Source organism: Prunus persica, chromosome G1 (assembly GCF_000346465.2).
Source record: "Prunus persica cultivar Lovell chromosome G1, Prunus_persica_NCBIv2, whole genome shotgun sequence".
In the NCBI taxonomy this organism is placed as follows: domain Eukaryota; kingdom Viridiplantae; phylum Streptophyta; class Magnoliopsida; order Rosales; family Rosaceae; genus Prunus; species Prunus persica.
Genome location: NC_034009.1, coordinates 22,689,604 through 22,702,984, shown reverse-complemented (window position 1 = coordinate 22,702,984; position 13,381 = coordinate 22,689,604). Strand labels below are relative to the sequence as shown.

The following is a 13,381-nucleotide window of genomic DNA, read 5'->3' as shown; positions in this document are numbered from 1 at the left end:
CAAAATTTGGGTGCGAATTTGACGCGACGAAAATCTTAGGTAATAAATGTTGAAACTCAGTAAATTTTCAGATAATAAAGTGAAATTTATCATAATTTTAATTAATCTCTCCTAATATTTTCTGATCAAGAGAAACGAGTGTAATTTACAAAATAAACTTTTTTTTTTTTTGGCCGGACAGAAGACACTATTTTGAAATTGAATGGAAGTGTTAGGTAGAAGAAAAGTTTTGTTGTAATTGGAATGATCACCTTCCCAATTTTGGAAGTGGAGGGTCAAAACCCAACTCCTTACAACAAGTATCTCGAGAGAAACACAGAACAGACCTCATCTAAGTGGAGGGTCAAACCCAATAATTTTTCTAAAATAAAAAGATGAACTCAAAGTCAACTTTGGTTGCAGCAACACTAGCTGTAGCGTCCAAGTGTTGGCACTGAACCCACTTTATTTGTTGAAGCTTTTTGGTAATGGAGTAGCTCCTATTTCAGGGTCCCATGACCTCCTCCACACTGCACAATTAATCCAGGTACCCGGAGCCCTTGGCCCAGAGAGCCTTGCCTTCGACCCCAACGGTACTATCAGTATTTCAATTCACTTGCAAAGTTGAAGTGACTTCTGTTATGTAGACGCCTACACCTTTTGAAGGTTCTTTGTTTTTTCCCGTGGTCTATGGGGCTTGGGGACTTCGGCAGAATTGACCTTCGGGCATTTTCAAGCATTTCCCTCTTTACACATAACACGGGCGCTTCAAAAGAGTCTCAAATCTTCAGCGTATCAACATAAATACCTCCTTGACAAAATGTCAAACGTTTTGTTTCTGGACAGGCCAGCAACTCACGAAATCGTAACATGCATTTCATCGCCAACTTCCACAAATATTTCATCCACCCTTTTCAAAGAGAAGCAATTAATCAAACCTTTAAAACATGAATTTGCATCATGGTATTTCATTTTTGTGCGACTTAAGAAACAATTTACGGTACGCAACTGCGCAGATGTTATCAAAATAGAAATAGAATGCTGAAATGACCTTAGAAAGTAACCAAGTTCATTCTAACCTTTCAGAATCTATGTTCACCTCTGCAAGCCATGTTGTTAGATAAACCTGCAAAATCAAATTGGTTTAGAGGTACTGAAATCCATAGCAAATACTAGGACTAAATGATATTGTCATCTCTCCAGGCAGCATATGCAGCTGCATTTAAAGTAAACATACATTCCCCATCTATATGATATTTCCCATCTTAATCATTTTAGTTACTCTCCAAAATGCTTAGGTACTGCTAAGTTTTACTGATGATGTAAGGGATGTTTTGCATTTCAGAATGTGAGGCCTAGTGCTGATGAGAACCCCCCAGGGGAACTGAATATCATCCTAACTTTTCTTGTTCGACTATAATGGGCAATTTTCTATTTCACTTAGGTAAACAACTATTTGAAAGCGAATAAGAAAACATTTTGAATCTGCATCGCTCTCAATTCTTAAGATCCATACTGGAAATTCTTTCCATCCGAGAAAACTGATTCCATATTGTATATCCTGACTAGAAAATTCCATATGTACTAGGTAAATACGAAAATAGAGGAGAACCCATTCGAGCACAAACATATTTTACCAATAGCTTAAATCAATGGCAACCATACCTGCAAAACATCATGATCTGGCTGCTGGTTAAATCGTGCAGCTGGCATTTCAGATTTCTGATCATTCAATCTTGGATAGACTGGCTTACAAGTTTCCTCAGAGTATAAGTTACATATACTCAAATCACTAAATTCTCCCGGATAAAGCTCATCTGACCAAGGCAAACTGTTTAAAGGTGGAACTTTGCAACTAATGGATAGTAAGTAGTAACTCCACCACAAGCAAACGCTGCACAAACAAAACAGCACAAACAAGTAATAAAGTGACCAAAAAAAAAATTATAACTAAGAACATGCTGAAATTACCATAGAAGCAAATATGCAGCAACTTACCTTCAAATTTAACTCCAATATAAACATCTGGACAAGCTCCTCTGCCACTTCTTCTGAGATTGTTCAAGATTCACAGTTCACAATCATGTGGAACTTATATGACAGTAGCTTTATACATATACAGATTTTTTACTTTGATGCAAAGTACCACAATCACTCTTTTGCTGACTCTTTTACTAACCGCACAGTACCAAGGGACAAATGTTGCTAGTAAGGAAAAGTTTGAATAGAGACCCCCTCATATACTATATGTTGAAGGAAAATGTGATCCTCCTAATATAATTTCACCACCACTAATTAAATAACGGGGTTTTATTATTTTTAGGTTCGACCCATTCGAGACGCAAGTCTCTTAATTACAATCCCTTGCTTCAAGGGAACACCCTTTGATTCCATCATAAAGAAACAGAACGTGTGTGTTTGATTTTGCAACTGCTCCCAAGTTCAACCTCAGGATGCCTACGTATCCCTTGCGGGAATCAAGCCACTCGTAGTTCAAAGATTCACAATGAATAAATGACTCATCGCAAAATGAGGAATTTGAATGAATTTGATTAAGGAGTGTTTGGGTGAATTTAGCTAAATAAACTAGGGATTCGATATGAAATTGTGTTTGGGATGGTTGCATCTAGATTGAATCTCTAGGTTGCCTACGTACCCTTTCAAAGGGATCAAACCAACGTAGTTCGAAATTTGGAAATTAACGGGTAAGTGCGGCCCACTAATTGAGAATTTCTGTTTGAGAAACTTGGATTTAATCTCATTAGAGTTTTCATGGGTAGATGACCCGTGGAAAATTGGGTGGTTTTGTACTACTTTCGTTGTTGTCAATGTCCAAGAAAAATAATGAGTAATTTTAATTATCCCATTAATTTTTCCTAAACATTGACAATTGCGTTTGGGAAAGTGTTTTGGCAAAATTTGGTTAAGATAAACCAGATATTTAAATTTGATTGCGGTTGCGTCTATTGGGATGTTAGACTGCCTACGTACCCCTGACGGGATCAAACCGACGTAGTTCCAAAATTTAGAAATTAATGGGTAAGTGTGGCCCACTAATTGAGAATTTGTGTCTTTGGGACAATTTGGAGGTTTCCATAGGTAGATGACCTATGGGAAAAATTGAAAATTAATGTTTAAGTGTGGCCCACTAATTGAGAATTTGTGTTTAAGAGATTTGAATTTAATCTCAATGAAATTTGCATGGGTAGATGACCCATGGGAAATATTGGATGGTTTTGTACCCTTTTTCTTTTTTCCAATGTCCAAGAAAAATAATGAGCAATTTTGATGAACCCACTAATTCTCTACAATTGACATTTGCATTTGTATACATGCATGATTTGGAGGATTTGAGATTAATGGGCTATTGTGGTTGATAAGCCTGTTAATCCATATTAATGCTCCTTTTGGTATCTTTTGAGAGTGAGCTCAATGCTCATAGCACGACCAATCATTTATTTGGAATGGAGTCTTCGACACAGTATGGTTGAGTCGCTTGACACTCCTTTCTGAATAGCTTCTTTGCCACAGTGATTGATTCCCATATTTCTTGTTGAGATTTTGTGGGCATGTTTGGTAGCCATCTTGCATTTGAATTGAGGTAGATAGACCCGAATGCCGTAAGCATTTTATTGAGCCTTCTTGACCGTCAATTGATTTAGTTCTCGTGAACCCTTGCTGACACTTTTGTGCACTTGCTTGCATAGCTTGGTACTGCAAGTAGTGAACTCATGTCTTCGTCCCTTGGAATACAAGGGAGCACAAGTGCCTGGACACTTTGTTTTCATTTGTTGCAGTCACCAAAAGTGATGTGAGGGACTTGAAAGACTTCATGAGTCTTGGTCCAAGTAGGACTTGCACAATGACAGTTGAGGATAAAACTTGGAGCAAATCATTGGTCCTTTTTAAGTGGACTTGTAAGCAAAGCGTGAGGCACTTCTGTTTTGCCTTGAGCTTTTATGCTTTCTTCGTCACTAAACTCCTTCTTGAGCATTTGGTTTGTTCTGTTTCACAAGCCCCCTTTTTTTTTCACAGCCTCACGGCTGCCTTTCCCCTTTTATTGTCCTTTCGTTGTTGTTGCTATGTATTGCTGAAGGCATCCTGGGATGGAAGCATTCGAGCAGCCAAGCCATATGACAATCTTTCTTGCCGTTTGAGATGCTTGAAGGCATAGTAGAGAGACCCAATGGTCTTGCTTGCTGTTTGGAATGATGCAACCGTGAAGGGAAAGTGGCCCTGCTTTGCTCCAGCTGGTCCCTCATAGCTTGGTGCCATTAACAAGTGTCTTCTAATTTGATTAAGACACCCAAGGATAAAAGTCCTGTCCAAGTAAAATCTGAATTGACCTCCTTCATGATTTGGAACCCCTGGATCTTCCAGGAAAGCAAACCCCTTGTCCATATAGGATTGGGCTATATGTATTTCTTTTATATAAAGAAAGACATGTGCCCCACAAATTAAGATCACCAGCAAAAAGAATGCTTTTGATATTCTTTCTTTGTTTGCTTCTCCAGACCAACACATAGCCTTGCTCAAAGCCACCTGTTGCACCATCAAAGAGAAGAGGATTTCACGTGGTAACCTGCATGCCATTCCTTAGTTCTTCTCTTTTATCTTACTTATTTTATTTATTGATTGAACTAACTAGGATTTTTTTTGGCATGGGCAGCAATAGCAGTAGCAATTGAAGAGCCTCCAATTAATTGGATGCTTCCGGGCTGACTTGGAACCAAAAGAGACAACTTCTCTTATTGTCCTTTGTGTGCTGTAACCTTCCCAAGGTCAATAACCCGAGACAAAGGGAAAGAGAAATCATCTTGCCTTTCACGTGGTAACCCACCCCATGAACTCCTTTTTTTTTTCTTTTGATTTTTCTTTTGTCTGTTTCCATGCTTCTGACCTCTTGTCTTCTCTTTTGTATGTAGAGACTGTGCTGCCAGCTTGAAGGTTTTGGAGATTTCTCTATTTGGTGGAGGAAACCACCTGTCATTTTGCTTCAGAAACCCAAGAGAGAACTTGTGGTACTTGCCTTGCCAGCTCCCTTTTTTTTTGTTTGCTGTTGCTGTACCATTGCCCATGTCCTTTTCTTTTACTCAATTCTCAGTCAGAATAAACCAAAGAAATATTCAAGAGAGGGAGGAGGGGCTGTGCGATACAACCCCCCTTTTTTTTATTTCATTACTTTTTTTACGTCCATTGTTTTTTCTTTTACAAACAAAACCCAACACACATAACCACTTTTTCTTTTGCTCCATTCTTCCTCTGTTGGCTTTTTTCGTTGCCTTGCAGGCAGCTAACACTCATGAGGAGGCAATTCAATTTCCATGCGCCCCTTTTGGTTTCGGATGCTTCATACATAGATTTTACACAGGGACTTGTAATTACAAGCTTTCGCTCTTTTGATTTTGATCCCATGGTGGGTTCATCTCTACATCCATGATTTGAGGGATTCTTTGCTCCTGGAAGAGCTTATTTGGTGGTGCATGATGGAATAGACTATGCCATAAAACATGATGATTGAAATCATCATGGAAGGCAAACTTGAAAACACTGCTGGAGTTCTTTGAGCGGAGCCAAGCCTCGGAGAGATTCTTAACCTTGGTTATGATGATTTCAATCATCATAGCCAAGAATTTCTGTGGATTGATCAAACAAACTGCTAGGTGCCGATCGTATCCTCGGAATTATTACTTGAGCGGAGCTGTCCCTTAGAGAGATTACTGACCCTTTTTATGATGATAGAAATCATCATGGCCAGGAACCCTTGAGCAAAAAAAATCAGAAAATTTGTGCCATGAAACTAATCTTTTTACCTTGAAATGGCTCTTTCCTTTCTCAAGTCTGCTTGCTAATTTTTCTTCTTGCTATGACTGTTCTCCTTTCTGCTCTTTTTCTGTCCTCCTGCTGTTTTCCCCTCCTCTTCGTCCCCTCGTGTCATGCCTCTTATATAGAGGCTATCTTATGATGAGTTTGAATTCAAGCTGATGACCACTTCTCAACCGAGATACTTATCTCTTGGTGTTTCAAAACCACTGAAATACATCTATTTTATTTTTATATGTTTTTCTTGATAAGATTGCAGGGACAAAACAAATTCAATTCTAACCCAAGTCAAATTCTTGGCTAATTGCTTTTGTGAAAATTTTCCGTTCAACACTATATTCCCTTTTTTTGTCCTAATCCGTATTGTCTTTTGTCAGTTGAGATTATTCCCTAACCTCTCAAATTAGTTATTAACAAAATGACGAGAAACTCATCACAAAATTTGAACCTCTGTACCATGCACGTGTTCATGTAACTACACAAGGTGGATTGGAATCTGAAAATTTTCAAGCAACAAAAAACCTTCCACATTGTGACAAGATAAACATAATCTTTCATAATGACAGAGCATAATTTTGTATTTTACTTGCATAATATCATCTAATGCTATTGTCATAAATCAAGATTTAGTTCTTGATTTTCTGCAACCACATGGCGATTGTGTGTATTATTCCTAAAAACTAACAAAGATAACTAATTTGGTAGGTGCATAACGGACCTAAGGAAAGCCATTTTGAATCAAATGTGTTTCCATGACCCAATTAATAATAACTAAAAATTAATTTAAAGTGAACCCAAAATTAAACTGGGTTTATTCCAGTTGAGATTGTATGAATAAGAACAAAACATACAGATACAGGCATGATCAATCAATATCATATAGAAAGACGCAGTATAGATGATCTTTAATTTAACTAACCGAAGCAAGAGATCGTCCAAAATGTAAAGACTAGAATTTCACCACCATCCCCAGGATCATTCTTATCTTTGGAATAGCCAGAAAAGTGTACAAGTGGACTACTGCTTGCGCCTTTGAGAAAGCATTTCATGGATCTACTAATGCTAACCATGTGAATTACAACTGAGACCTGGAGATTAAACAATGCTACGTCATAAAGATCCTTGCTTATTATTTAATATATAACTCTACGTCATAAAGATGATAATCACCAGAGAAGTCAAACCAAACTTATCATTCAGTAACTTTTAGGTCCAAAGTGCTTATCTGAATCATTTTGACATGATCCTGAAAGAACATTTGATGTACCAATGTGTTATTCTAAAATTAATATCCTCAATGTTGTCAAAACAAGCACTATGTGCTGTCTACTTTTAGATTAGATAATACAACTCGCTGATTATATAAACAATAAGAAGTCATATTATCAAGTAGCAGCTAGATTCTAGTTTGTTATAGTCTGAGGTTGTGAACAAGTCCAACACCAGAACCAGACTTACTGTATTCTTTGAAAATGTGGTCACATGATGTAAGTCCCACTCTAAAATAAGAACAGAATATTTTCCTCCTGCCAGGAGTTAAGCACTTGACAATTTGAAGACATGATAAACTAAGACGAAAAATGTTTCTAGTTCCTCATCCAATCTAAGTTTTCCCGAAAAAGAAAACGAAAATAAAGATGTGTAAATTCTAATAAAACAAGAAAAGAAAATAAGACTGTAAAAGAAGAAGATGAGTACCATGTGTTTATATGATGCTAAAAGTTTGCCTCGATGAAGCACCTGAAACAAAATTAAGTAAAGTAGCATAAGTTGTACACTAATCACGATACAAGAGTTGTAAAAGCAGTCAAGTAAGTAAAAGCTTGCTTGTTACTGTTACCTGCTGCTTAAACAATTTCTGAGAAGCTTTCTTTTTTATATTAGGAATATCCCTCAAGGGCCCCAACTCCATGGAAGGCATGTATCTGAAAAAATCAGTAAATATGAAGCTTTTATGCAAAATTATGGATTTTTAAGCATGAAATTGAATTCCAACCATGCCCTAGAACAGCACATGGTCTCCATGACAAAAAGACATGTATAAGAGCAAGTCCAGCGGTAGAGGCTGGCCCAGGCAAAAGGCAAAAAGGAGTCCGAGTCCAGCTCCAGCGCAAGCAATCCAGCCCGGGCAAGCTGCGGGTCCCACGAGCCCGGGCAGGCCCAAGGGCGAAATCAGACTGGGCTCGAGCCCGAGTTGAGCTGACGTCAGCGATGACGTCAGCGCACTAAAATCAAATTTTTTTACTGTTGGCGCGTGTAATACACGCGCCAACGGTAAAAAAAATTTGACTGAAGTGCGCTGGCGTCATCGTGACGTCATCGATGATGTCAGCTCCAACGGCTACTGCCACGTGTCGTCACCGGGTGGCTCCGATTGGATTTTTTTCAGAAATCCTACGGTTCTCATTTTTTTGGCCAAAAAAATTTTAAAAAATCCAAAAAAATTCGAAAAAATTCTGAAATTTTTTTAAAAAAAATACCAAAAATGTATGTATTTTTTCCCTATAAATACCTAACCATTTTATCTACTTTCAACACCAAATCTTCATACAATTTCTTCTCCATACAATATTTTCTACTCTCCACTCACATAATTCATTTTTCACACCAAATCTTTTTATCTGGAATAAGACACGTGGCAACCGAGATTCACATCCGAAAATCTTATCCAAAAATTTAATTAAAAAGATTATCAAAATTAATGATTTAAAGTATAAAAAAATAGGAAATAAAGTACAATGAATAGTAATTGCCCTAGACTTGCCCTAGACTTTGCCCTTGTGGGTGGAACCACAAATGGCAAGGCTAACACTATTCACGTGAATAGTGTCAGCCCTTGCTTGCCCTAGCTTGCCCTTGCCTTAGACTTTGCCCTAAGGGGTGGAGTTGCTCTAAGTAGAGACTGGACAGTAGTACTTCTGGACAGTATTATTACTATTAATGATAGAACTATAAACCCTAATACTAATAATACATAGGTTTAGCCACGTAGATCGCTTCCCCAACAAAGGACGCATGCTCACGCGCATTGGAAATTGACAAGTCATTTTCACAACCATCTTGCATATTTTCATTTTTTAAAGAAAAAAAAAACCAATATTTTAATTAACAAATGCTGAGATGAATCATGAAAACGACGGTGTTTGTATATATAGATGACATGATCATCTCACTTTCTAAGAAAATTTGGCCAATACGCAGCCCCAAATTAACTGATCATCACATCATGCTAGCTTTATCTCCTCCCTTGTTTTCAACCATTGCATGGCCTTCAGAGGATCTCTTAAGTCGTGATCAGAACTACTTCTACAGAGACAGTTCTATTGATCAAAGTGCAGAGTCCTTCCTTCATATCCTTCCGTCTCATCAGCCACACGTTGACCTCGATCGTTCCACTACTATTGGCGGCGATTACTCCGGCGTTTCCACAATGACGAAGAAGCTTAACCATAATGCTAGCGAGCGTGACCGTCGCAAGAAGATGAACAGCTTGTATTCCTCACTGCGTTCACTGCTTCCTGTCGATCAAGGGGTACGTACAAAATGATAATTTTATTAACATCGAACTGCATCAGTGTTTCCTCATTTCTTGAGCTTAGACCCATAAAATTCATTTTAAATCACCTACAACCCTTTCTTTTAGTTTTTTATTTAAAATACCCAATTTTTTCAAATAATACCCGATGATTAGGATCCAACTAAATAAGTTACCTAATATAACTTAAAATCTAATTTATTGTATTTTTCGGATTCCAAAACTACCCCTTTTTATGACTTAATGTGTTATGGGAGGTGTAACTAATGACACACGTTGAATTTGGAAAAATCTTCAAATGGTTGTAATGAATGTATTAATTAATTTAGAAACTTATTTGAAATTAAATATTAAATTCAACATTAACGTATTAGTAATCTATTTTAGTAATCTATATTTGGTTAGTTGTGGCACTTTGTAAACAAATTAGTTAGATCGAAGCAAGCTAAACATATGTTGTACAAAATTAACATTCCTGAAGATGTATATTATAGATCTAGAAGACCCTCCCTCCAGATGACTGGAAGGAAGAAGCATTTAGAACTTGAAGCCCCTCCTCCTCCAAATTTAGCAATATCTCAGATAATAGATTGTTGTGAGTCTTCAAGGTAGATATTTGAATTGCTACTGCTCCATCACTAAGCCGATAGGTTGAAATGGCAGATAATGAGCTCCGAGCTGTGCTTTTTATTCGCTTCTCCTCATGCATTGCAGCTTCTTGCTTATAAGCTCTTGATAAGAGCTCCCCCCTCTTTCGAATTAATCCCTCCACCTGCTTTTGAAGCTCTAGTATATATTTCAATACGCGTGCGAAATTGTATTCGGAATGCTTAATTTTTTCTGTAACAATCACTTGGAATTAAAGAAAGTTACGCCGTGTTCATAACTTTCTTGTGTTTAAAATTGAAAGTTACTAATACTCCAAAAGTTTTCCTCGTCATATAGTTACATATATTGTCAGACTGTTAATTCCGACTGCACATGCAGATTTGAATCTGCAGTCCAAACTCAGTCTACCCTGCCGATATATTATAATTTACTATATATTATATACAGGTGGAAAAAGCTGACAGATTAGAATGTGAGAATTTAAGCGAGAAGCTCATGTCCATCTATGCGTGAGAAAAGGCAAGAGAGCTATTTCCATAGGAATTTTGCATGTAAAGTACTGGTTGAAAGTACCCAACCTTCATTGGTGAACAGGTCAAAAATGGGTAGACAATTTGTTATGTCGATAGGAACTCACCGGTATCGTCTCCACATCTATAAAGAACATATGTATAAGTGTATGATTTATAAGTAATGTGTTATACATTTTAATCTAACAAAGTTCACTTGATAATTATCCTGGATCAAATTAAAGAAAAAATTAATCTATTATTAGTAATCTATATAAGAGAGCATAACCTGCACTCACATATCAGTAATTTGTCATAAAAATGTCACTGCTGACAACACCATAAAGGGAAAAGTAATAAGTTCATGACAAAAGCTGGCCTACCACTACTACGATTTACTATTTGCGCGACGGAAGTTTGCGCGACGAACATTTTTTCGTCGCGCAAAAAGCACTATTGCGACGGGAAAAAAATTCCGTCGCGCAAATAACAGAAAACTAGCGCGACAAAAAGATTCGTCGCGCAAACAATCTATGCGCGACATAAATTAATTTCGTCGCGCAAAGGTAGTGGATAAAAACCCGGTTTTTTTTTTGGCGCCAAAATCTTGCGCGACGACAAAAATCGTCGCGCATGACAATATTGAGCGACAATTCTAAGCTTTCGTCGCGCAAAGATGGATAGAAAATTGGCTCTTTTTTTTTGCGGTAAAAAAGTTTGCGCGACGAGAGTTTTCGTCTCAAAAGACAACTTAGCGCGACGAAAAAATGTACCGTCGCGTAAGAAAACGAGGAATACTTATTTTTGGCGCCAAAATGGAGGGTGGATCCATACCTTGATTGTCCGATTTGGTGGCCAGAATACGGAGATCGACGGCTATGAAATTTCGAACTAAACCGGCCGGATTTTTCCATTTTTCCGACGAAACCGTCACAGCCTAGTGGCAGGGAAGGTTGGGCTTGGCGGCGGAGCTGACTCCAATGCGATTGGGTCCGGTCCGGCGGGTCGGGGCGAGGTGTAGCGGTGGCTGGGTGGTTATGGAGGTTCGGCTGGGGGGGTTTTCGAACCAGAGGAAGAAGAGATCGCAGGGAGAGAGAGAGAGAGACTGAGGGAGAAGAGAGAGAATTGGGGTTTTAAAATTCAAACTTTTCAAATTACCATTTTGCCCCTCTACGTACTTTGACCATATTTTCTTCGTTATAACTCCGATTCGAGCCCACTTCATGTCTACGGACTCGTCTCGTCGTGCTCTACACAACGGTGTGTGTGGAATCATCAAATTCTTTCTCGGTCAAAAAGTCAATTTTTTTTTAAATAAATTATTCCAAAGGCAAAATTGTATTTTCCTCTTAATAAATTAATAATTAACTATTATTTAAGGTTTGGGTTGTTACATTAGATATGACATTCAGTGGCTAGCGGGTAATAGAATGACAAATTTATAAACTAGTGTATATAATACAATTCAAAACTTAAACTAGCTCGGTCGGTTTGTGGTTCACTATTTTTCTATTTTGGCTATAATAAATGAGCTCACCATACAATAATCAGATTTAACCAGTTTGCAAAAAGCCTTACAAGCTTGCATATTACTACATCCTAGACATAAAAATAACAAGAGGTTATGAGAAGCACCTTTAGGTACTTCAGAACTTCTGAGTGCCTTATTCGAAGGGTGAATTCCCTATTGCTCAGAGATATTTTGAATACGTTTGGCAACTCTTGCGCTCTATTCTGCAACCAACTTTTGCACCTAAGACAATTGCAATAGAGTAGGGCTCTAAAAATAATTAATCAAGGACACCTTATGGTAACAATAGTAACAAGAATATCATGGTATTATACTACAATAAAAGTAAAGGAAGAGAGAGTGAATGAAATGTGCAACCTCAGTCCATTTCACAATCGGTTTCCCAGCACGACCGGCGGAGTGACTGCATAAGCATAAGAAGCCAAAGCAAGACTTAGAGTAGGGACAAAAATTTATCCGAAAGAAGAATCAGTACAATATGAAATTCTAACCATGAAATGAAACTCACTTAAAACATTTTCCAATATTTTGACAAAATTGTCACTCCAACACTTGTTCTCCTAATTCCCTTAGCAATCTCTCCATTTTTTGAGTCTGTTCATAATGGTGGCGGAAAAAACCAAATAAAAGCAAAGCCAAATTAATTTCAACACATAATCTCTCCATTTTCTAAGTCTGTTCAACAGACATTTATTATTTACAAAACCAATAAGGACCAAGAAGAAAAAATTGATAAAAAAAACTTGAAAAAGCCAGTCAATCCAGCTTTGCAAACCGACCTTGTATGCTTAATTGTTTCATAAAGTTGTTATATGTCAAAGACGGGGAGAATCTGAAAATTTCTCGAGCACTTAAGCGGCCTTTTTTTAGCGTTTTAAAAAAATTAAGTGGCCTTTTTTTTGTTCAGCATGTTTTAAAAGACTACGCTTGTTAGTGACAACTGTCGTCTTTTAAAAATCAATCTAACACTAGTAGTGTATAAGATGATATATCATGACGGTTTTAAAAACACCGTCGTCTTTTTAAACATAACGACGGTTTTAAGATGCACCGTCGTCTATTTTGTGTCGTGGTTTAACTATTTTGTAGTAATGACTTGTGCTTTTAATCTATTTTGTGTTTGTTATTCAGTTCATTGAGCTCTAGGTACCACTTGAGGCATTTGAAGCAAAATGGTGCAAAAACGGGCAAAAACTAGAGACTGAGTTAGAAATTCGTTTCGTACTTATCTTCTTCATACGAGCTTGGATTGGGCCAAATTACATGTAGTTGGAAAGAAGACATTCTGAACTTGAAGATGGTGGGCTCAAAGTCGTTATTTGATTAAGAGAAGCCCAATTCGTGAGCCTAAAAATTTGTTCTTCATTCTGACCCTAGCATGACATAATTGATGCT

General features: G+C 37.6%; 1 long non-coding RNA gene across 1 annotated transcript; it reads right to left on the bottom strand.

Annotated features, from left to right (window-relative positions):
* On the bottom strand, nucleotides 823-1,797 carry LOC18792731. Its single transcript, XR_002269756.1, has 3 exons — nucleotides 1,645-1,797; nucleotides 1,059-1,105; nucleotides 823-889 (listed from the first exon to the last, which is right to left on the bottom strand). It is a non-coding gene; the product is annotated as an uncharacterized LOC18792731 (long non-coding RNA).